General features: G+C 33.2%; 1 pseudogene; it reads right to left on the minus strand.

Moving 5' to 3' along the window:
• Positions 1-3,638: 3,638 nt before the first annotated feature.
• On the minus strand, positions 3,639-8,023 carry LOC125827312 (putative late blight resistance protein homolog R1B-12; annotated as a pseudogene).
• Between the last annotated feature and the right edge of the window lie 1,905 nt (positions 8,024-9,928).

The raw sequence follows: 9,928 nt of genomic DNA on the forward strand, positions 1-9,928 counted from the left end.
ATTTAAAAATTCATCGCTAATACTACTACGCAGTTCGTCTTGATATTCTTCATGGATGAGAATGCTCTCTCTACCGTTGTTGTAGCGACAGGTAAAATCAAGGTCAACTTCACAAGTAAGTACACAAGAGAATAAGTCTCTATGAGATTTGCATTAACCAGTGCTTCTTCCAAATCACCAATTCCTTTTCAAATAAGATAATCTAGGATCACCATGTCGCATATGTATTATGAAAGTATCAAGTTGGTGACTTAGATTTCGAAGTTCTAGTTCGCCAAATTCATCTGGATAATGTTTGGCCAATATCATCATTTTTTCCTTATCAAAATTAGCAAAAACATTGACCGGATTCAAGCTTGCCATACCAAGAAGCAAGTTACCACTCACAACATCAAATCAATTATTAAGCTATTGTAGTTGCAAGTCAATAATAGCATAAAGAGCTCAACACGTAAGTGATGTGAATAAGTAACACTACAAGACTTACGCTTTGACTTTCCAGGAATATAAAATTCATCCATCTTAGGTACCGAAATTTCATGTTTATCACAAAATAAAGAAACTTCATTCATCCAAGATTCCCACCTGTCATCTCTCAACAATTGCAGTCTCTTTTTATTAATGTCAAGAAATATCATGGCAGTAACAATATCTTTCTCCTTTCTCTGCAATGCTGCACTCAGCTCATTTGACATCACCAATTTTTTCAACATCAAATGAAGCAAGAAAAAAAATTCAAATTCATTGATCATATTCAAGAAAGCTCATACTTGCAATCTATCATTAGGGGTGGAACCTCCACATTTAATTGCATCAAGCACATGAACTATACATGAAAATAAAATAACAAAGTTATCCAATGTTTTAAAATGAGATCTCCAACGAGTGTCACTTGGTCTTTGAAGCCCTCGTTCTTGATTCAAACCTTTACCACTTTGAACCTCACCGCTTTCTAGTAGTTGTTCCAACCTCTATGCTTGATGGTCCCGCTGTTGATCTCTATGCTTTAACGATGATCCAACCACATTCAACACGTTAGCAATAATAGAAAAGAAGTTTTCCACAAGTAATTTTTTTTGGCAGCAACTACAACTGTCAATTGTAATGGGTGAGCAAAACAATGAATACAATGTGCGGATGGTGTTTCCTTCAAAATTAAAGCTTTAAGACCATTCATTTTTCCCTGCATATTACTAGCCCCATCATAGCCTTGTCCACATATTTTAAATGTACTCAAAGAGTGTCTCAAAAGCAAAGAACATATTATTTCCTTCAACGATTGTGTAGATGTATCACCAACACGAACAATCGCAATAACTCGCTCATTCACTTTGCCTTTTTATTAACATACCTCAAAGCAAGGGACATTTGTTCGTGGTGTGATATGTCTTTAGATTCATCAACTAATATTCCAAAAAAAATCTCCACCTAAGTCACCAATTATAGCTTTCACGATTTCTTGTGCACAAGAACTCACAATATCCTTTTGAATTTTTGGAGAAGTCATCATAGCATTTTTTTGGCCATGTTTTAAAATAACATTATTCATATCCGAAAGCATTTTTCCAAGCCATTCCAAAGGACCTAAAAAAAGGCCTTCATTTTTTGAAGACTCACTTTCATCATGACCTCGAAAAGACGATTCAAATTCCAAGAGGAACCTTGCCACATTAGTAGAAGCCTCTAAACAAATTCGATGCTCAGTTCTTGTTTTCTCAGATTGCTTGTTAAAAGCAACTTGAATGGATTGAAATTGATTCGCAAAATTTAGCATCTTGTTGAAACACCTTTTGTGGATGCTATTTACTTCACCAACATGTAAATTATATCGTTCCAAACTATGATTCCAAGTCTTAAAATCAGTTTTCATGAAAAAATCACATGCATTTCCCTTTACATAGTCGTTTTTAAATAAATAGCAACATAAGCAAAATACAACATCTTTCTTCATACTATACTCCAACCAACTAGAATATGAACCCCTCAACCATGTCTTATAAAATAGACGCATCTTCGTTCCGAATCTAGTTTGAGGATATTCATTATCATTAATATCTGGTTGACAATACCCTTGTTGAATATAGTGTCTTCTCACTTCATCTCGTATTCTAGGGCTGTATTTATCAATGTATATTCTTTCTCCAGGATCCGGTTTAAGTGACTGCAAATCAAACTCATCTATCAAACGCGAAGAATTGTCTCTAAAACTAGCACTTGGTTGAGAAGAATTATTTTTCGTCAAAAATCTATCCATCTCAATTCACAAGAATCAACAATAAAGTATTGCAAAAAAAAATACGTTTATAAAGAAGAACTTACCAATTTACGCAGAGATAATAGGAGTAGGACTTCAATTATGCAGTGAAGAAATAAGAATACTTGTAAGTTGTAGATTTTCTAGCAGTCTTATATTTTGTTTAGAATTGTGCTAGGGAAAATTAGTCTTATATTTTGTTTAGAATTGTACTAGGGCTTTTATTTGTTTTTAAATTCAATTAAGAAAGGAATGGGACCAGATGACAAAAAAAGGGTGGTTAAGAAAGGGGGTGGGGCTAGATGAGGTGGCAAAAATGAGTTTTAATAAAAAAAAATTATAGAAAAGGCTGAATTTAAAGTTAAAAAATTATTGCCTTCGCTGGGAATCAATCTCACGCAGTCGCGCAAGGAGTTGGCGCATTCGACCAGTGCACCCAGAACAACTTTTGGTTGTTATGGTGCACAATTAAATATATGTTCATTTTATCAACTGTCTATACATATATATGGTTTTTTTAAAAAGTTACCTGGTGCATGTGGGTCCGCCCCTGACCCTAGTTATGAAATTTAGCTACTCATTATCTCAAAAACACAATAAATTTTTTTAAAAATAAATATACTTGTGTTAATCATAAAAATTTAAGAACAATAGCTAAATTATCTTTTATGAATCACGAATACAAATAAATAATAAAAGAGAAGAAAGAATAAACCATAATTCTCCGGCATCCACAGTGGCTCTTCCAAAGTTCCTAAGCTAGAAGAACATTTAAATTGTGTATTATTTCTTGTTCTTGGCTCCCCTAAAGAATAATTTTTCATGCCCTATTTATAGATATATAAGCCCTAAATAAAATTAATAAGTTCAACATAGATAAGGAAAACAAAACCCAATTAAATTGGGTTTTCCGTGTTTCTGGAAGCCACCGCCTAACAAATTGTTTGGTCTCTTAGTAGCTGCCACGTCGTAGCAATTTGATTGAAAATTGGTGGCTCTTTGAATATATAGAAATATATTATTTTATTAACTTTAATCCATTAAACTGTCTGCTTGATTTCCTTCTTCAACCTTTCATCTTTAATTCGTTTTAGCTCCAAACTTCTTCATTTTTCCACCAATTTAATTCTACAAATAAAATATACTATTTAGTACAATTCATAAAATTTATGCTCAAAAAGGATAATTAAAAGATAAAATATGAGGCAAATAATAATTAAATATATATAATTTTAGCCTCACATCATTGTGTTCATCAGTTATGATTTAGTTGAAGTTAGTAATTTTAATTATATATGTTATGTTCTTAGTCCATTGTCATGTTGATTTTATCCTTTGAATTGCATAACATATAATCTCTTCTTTATCAACATATATCAAGATATTACAAACTATTGAGAAGCAAAGGTTTTTCTTCAATATCATGATTTTCTGCCTCAAGAGGATTAGATATATATAGTAGCGATCCAATATCCAAATGTCTTATCTCTGACATTTTTCTGATGTATATCTACTGGGAGCATCAACCCTATCCATTTATCTTCGAAGAATTATGGTATGTAGATTTCTCTATTCTTGCAGAAACATATCTCAAATGTACAAGCTGAGGTATTACACAAGAGAAATCATATTCAATTTAAAATACGTACAATACCTTAGGCAACTTCAACTGTAGAACATCTGTTTTGGCATATCTACTTGCATTGAAATAAAGGTGTGGATTATACCATTGCTATGTCGCTTACGATAATCATGTTTCTCTTCAAGTGTAGAAAGAAGGATCACTCACCGTTGATCATATATGGATTTACTTAGGCATAGTTGGCGAAGAAGATCATTAATTTTCAAGTTCTTATCTTTCCATTAGTCCTTCGTGTACAAGCCAAAATTAGACTTCTATCCGTTAACTCTTCTAGATACTCCTATGCCGCCACTTCTAGCCTTTTATTGTTTCTAATCATCTTGGAAACATTAATCTCTTTATCTTCAAGAAAACCTCCTAAGAAAGAATTGATTGAAACTGTTCGGATACAGTACCAAAGAATCAGTTCAGATATTCCTCAACATTCTTCCAATTATCATGTGTTGGGTCCATTTGACCAAGAAGTCTAGCAACGACAACAATCGAGAGAGGTAATCCTCGACATTGTAGTACAATATGCTTCCCTAGTTCTACTATAGTAGAGGAGGAAACAAATCTTTTTTTGAATGATTTTTTTGGTGAAATTCAAATTGTCATCAAGACTTATAAAAGTATTTCTATGAGGTGGAAAATCAGGACAACTGACATAATCAGCAACATACAAGAGCTGAGTGGTTAATAGAATTCGACTTTTATTGTCATCATTTGGAAATATTCTTTGCATTTGGTCCCATGCCTTAGTACTCTATATATCATCTTTGACAATTATAAATATCCCACCCTTCAGACGTCTTTACACAATCTTCATTAGTTGATCATCGCTCATTTCTTGATTGCTTCCTATAATTCTACAGACAACTTCAAGAAGCATTTGTCTCTCATTTTATTCTTCGAAGAGAGTGACCCATGCATGTTTATCAAATTGAGAACAAATATAATCATCATAAACTTTTTTGGCAAGAGTTGTCCTTCCTATATTGCACATACTAAAAATTGCTACGACAGCTAAATCATCTATTTGGGCAGTGAGGTGTTCAAGTATGGCATTGAAGTCATCCTCCATCCCAACAATAGTATTTTTTTACTAATTTGTATTTTTTCCCTGGTGAGGACTTGTTCTGCAGATTTTCTTCTATGCTTGTTAAACTCAATCTGTGGCACTTCTTTCCCGAGAGAATCAACATCTTTTTCCACTTTTAGAAATTTTTACTTGAAGTATTTACAAGCCCCTTGTCATGACCCACAACTTTATCATACCACTTGGGCATGAAATTAAAGAATAAGTGAGCTAGCCTTAGTGGGAAGTGTCTACAGTCTTGGAGATGTTTGAAGAAGACTGTAGAATATTATAGAAGATTACTTGGAAGGCCTAGACTTGTTAGAGAATTCTAGAAAAGTGGCCTATTTGTAAATATGTAGGGACTTGTATAGCACTTTGTTTTTGCACTTTAGCCCTTAAGTGTGAAATATAAGTAGGAGGGCATTCATTTGTAACTCAATCAATAAAAAGCAAGAAATATTACATGATCGTAAATATGTAAATATTTACGTGAGCTTGAGCTTATCGTGAAAATATCGTAAGTTGTTGAGTGCCTTACAAAGAGTTTAGTTGAAGTCTAAGTCCATGACATTCTTCTCTATATCAGCTAAAACAATGCTTCTTAGGCTTGAATCAACTTTATCTCCTACTTTGTATATTACATCTCTGATCCTGTTTTCTATAACCTTAAGAGTTTCAATATCTTTTGCTTTCTTTGTCGTATCGTCAAGGAAAACTTGCACAACAGAAAGATTTTGATAGAGAGATTGAACATGTTGTTGTGTACAACTTCAACAAACCAAAGATCAGTTAGGTTTGAAGAGTTGTTCCAGTGTATACATAAGTGAAAAAAGAGAAGCATATTTCTATTTATTTGTTGGAATAACTAAAAGATAGAGTCTTGCAGATTTAATCTCTCTGATTTTGTCCAAATCATTTACTTTTCCATCTCTAAATTTTTATAATTGGGGAACAAAGACAGAGGATACTTACCCTTTATCATTTGTTTAGTTAAATGAGATGATGCATGAGAACACAACCAATTACAAAACAAGAAAATCTAATTGTTTCACTCAATTAATACAATACTATAGATATGAGATGCACATGTACAACCCAAGTTCTTCTCTATTTTATATAATTGTAAGACAAGGTGTAGTGCACTCATTGAGTTCACCAGCAAGCCCCTGCAGTTTAAAATGATCTTTAATCTGAATTTTGAAATGTTTGTGTAGAAAATATATGATACGTTTTCATTATAATTTACAACCTTAAATAAATATATGTGTTGAAAGTTAAAAGAAAGACACTAAGGATTGGTTTTGTTCGTTGAAAAATTTATTTAGTACTATAATTTTGTTAGTAATATATCAAAAAAGTATATTTTGATGTTTATGTTCCATACCCTCCAAGTGAGTGACAACTGTTGTAAAGAAAAGGAAGTAAAGGAGAAAGTGAGCTGAAAAATAGAGCAAAAGAGAAGAAAAAGCTTTCGTGGTCTTCTTTATTTCTGATGCAACTTGAAACTAAGAGTCCTACCTATTAAATAGGCTTACAATGGAACTGAAATACTAAAATTTAGGTACCCACTAATTACAAATTAGGTATTAGTCTGGCACAAAAGAAACTAACAGTTGGTCAAGTATCATTGAATCACTTCTCAACACCCTCCCCCGAACTCAAACATGCAAACTCCAAGTTGACCTTTGAAGAACTCGTGCTTTGCTTAGAAAAGTAACTTCGTAAAGATGTATGCTATTTGCTCGTTTGTAACACAAGACTTCAAAATAACTTCACCAGTAGAGACAAGACCACAAATATAGTGATAGTAAAAAAGTTCAGTTGCACCAGTTGGTTTTTGATTAAAATCTGCAACAAGTCTCCTTAACCAAATTGCTTAACAAGCTATAGAGGTTTCTGCAATATATTCAGCCTATGAAGTTGATAACGCCACCACTTCCTGCTTCAATGAACTCCATGAAACTGCTCTAGATCCAAGATTAAACGAAAAACCGTGTGTTCTCTTTCTATCATAAATGATGCATGCATAATCACTATCAGTTAAGCCAGTTAATGTGAAATTTGTTATCTTAGAATACCAAATTTCATGCTCTGTTGTCCCAGCTGTATATCTCAGTATTCTATTTTTAGCTCCAAGGTGAAGCTTGCTTGGATTGTGCATAAATCTCTATATGACTATAACAGAGAAAACAATGTATGGTCTTGTATGGGACAAATAATTCAAACCACCAACTAGACTTTTAAAATATGTCACATTTTCCATTTTAAAACCATCATCACGACAAACTTCTCATTAATATTCATCGGCATAGCAACAACTTTACAATTTACCATAGTAAACTTTTTCAAAAAAATTGTTGCATATATTTTGTTAAGGAAATATGCCTTCAATTTCCTATTTCACCTCAAGACCAATAAAATAATGCTACAGACCTAAATCAGACATCTCAAATTTTTCATCATGAAGTTCTTAAATTCAGTGACGATAGACTCACTCGAACCCATATATATCATATCGTCAACGTAAATACATACCACCAAAAAATCATTTTTACCTTCTTGTTTTACATAAAGAGTAGACTCATTGTTACTTCTTTCAAAACCATTCTCATAAAAATATGAATCAATCTTAAAGTACCATGTCTGTGACGCTTGCTTTAAGAAATAGAGTGTCTTTTTAAAACTTGTAGACCTTATCTTCTTTACCATTAACTACAAACCTTCAGGCTGTGAGACATAGACCTCCTCTCTCAAATCACCATTTTAAAAGGCAAATTTATCATCAAATTGGCACAGTAGCCAATTAAAATTAGCAGCCAAGGCTAAAAAAGTTCTCACAGTTTTAAATAGGGCAATAGGAGAAAATGTTTCTTCAAACTTAGTACCTTCTTGTTGGGAATAACCATTTGCAATGAGCCTTGCCCTATGTTTTGGATGCTGCCATCAACATATACTTTTAAACAACCATTTGAGCCCAATAGCTTTCTTTCCTTCCAGCAAATTTACCAAGCCCCATGCCTGATTCTTTTGAATAGACAACAACTCCTCTTCCATAGCTTTGCACCATTTATCCTTTCTCTTCAGCATCTTCTAAATAAATACGATCTGAAAGAAGTAAAGAAAAATTACTAGATGTATTTTCAACATATGTGTGATTTTGTTTTTTAACCCTTGTTGATCTTCTTAATGCAGTTGTCTTAGCTGATGGTTCTTTCAATGTTGAAGATGTTGCTGGTGCAATTGATGAGACACTCGATAGACTTGTCAAAACAAGATATGCTCCATACTCTTGATGAACAATATTGTCAGAAGGTAAAAATTAAATATTTGAACTTTCATTTCCTGAATTAAAGTTCCAACTTGCATCTTCATTGAACACAACATTTTTGTTTACCATTTTCTCACTCACTTGATTATATAACTTATAGGCTTTGGGTTGTGTTCTATATCCAATAAAGATATATTTTTCACATGTGAGAAAATCCTTTAACAATTCCATTGATGCTAATCTTGAAGAAAACTAGATCATAAATGATTCTTTTACATAAACCAGGCACAACTTTTCATGAAACATCTTTCATAGATTCAAGCTTCTTTATAAATTAATGTATTTTAGGATTGATAATCAAGAATAATTTATGGGTTCATGTGAAATCAATAGTAAAATATGTAATTGATTCAAAATTCATAATAAGATTAAAATCATAGAATTGAATCAACACAATTTGAACCTATGAATAATTGAATGAAAACCTAATCAATTTTGGTGAAATTGAACATGGAGAATTGAGAAGTTCTTGGGGCTCAATGGATGAATGAAACCCATTGATGAAGCCCTACATTCCTTGAGGATCAATGCCCAAAATAAATGGAGGAATTGGAGACTTGAAGCTTGAAACCCTAGGTGTGTACTTAATTGATCTTGAGAGAATTTGGAGAGGATAAGTGTGGATAGGATTGGGGATTTGAGTGAATGTGAGAGTTGGGGTAATTATAGGGGTACAATGGTAGTTATAGGACTTAAAATTAGGGTCAAAACAACATAGTATATGCATTAAATTCAAAGGAAAAGAGCCAAATACCCTTAAGAAATAACTGTCGGAGAACCGTACGGTTTGGACTAACGGACCGTAGAAATTCCTATAGACCATACTGGTAAACCGTAGGTCAAGTTACTAGGGACTAAAATTGGACAGCTTTCTACGACACCCTTCTACTGACCGTCTAAATTCCTACGGTCCATAGACCTCATCCATAGATATCAACTTTAACCTCAAAATCTTTCTAAGTCTGAACCTTTCTACGAAACCCATCTATGATCCGTTGAACATCCTACGACCCATCTTGTCCATTTGTATATCAAACTTCAGAAACTTGAAGTTCTCAAATATTAACCTCATTCCTACGAGTTCCATCTACGATCTGTAGAAACATCTACGAACTGTAGACGGGGATTCAACTAGTAGCCAGAAATAAGAAAATTTTCCTTTTCTTTTGATCTTCCAATTTTTGAGGTGTTACACCATCAACAATGCTTGTTGCTAATATGACTTACACTATTCTTTTTTCAAACAAATCATTATTTTTGATGGAACCAAAGGTATTCGAAAGTACATATCATGTTCGAGATGTATGGCCATTTGTTTCTAAGATGGATCCTAAGGCATTGAAGTGTGTTTTCTTGGGTTATTGTCGTTTTGAAAAGGTGTAACAATGTTATTTTACTCAAATTGTAAATATATGGTGTCAAATGATATGATATTTTTAGTGATTACACCATTTTTGTATACTCCACCTAAAACCACAAGTTAAGGGGAGAAAGATGAGTGGTTAGTTTATCAGGTTTCTCGTGTTGTGGAATCAAGTGATGTTACTCTTCAATCTCCTAGTCACTCTATGCACATTTTCCAACAAGACCGCTAATTTTTCAAGTTTATTCAGGGAGACGAGAGACTGATGATACATGCCCTAC

Source organism: Solanum verrucosum, unplaced genomic scaffold (assembly GCF_900185275.1).
Source record: "Solanum verrucosum unplaced genomic scaffold, falcon-dt-bn FXZP01000106.1, whole genome shotgun sequence".
In the NCBI taxonomy this organism is placed as follows: Eukaryota; Viridiplantae; Streptophyta; class Magnoliopsida; order Solanales; family Solanaceae; genus Solanum; species Solanum verrucosum.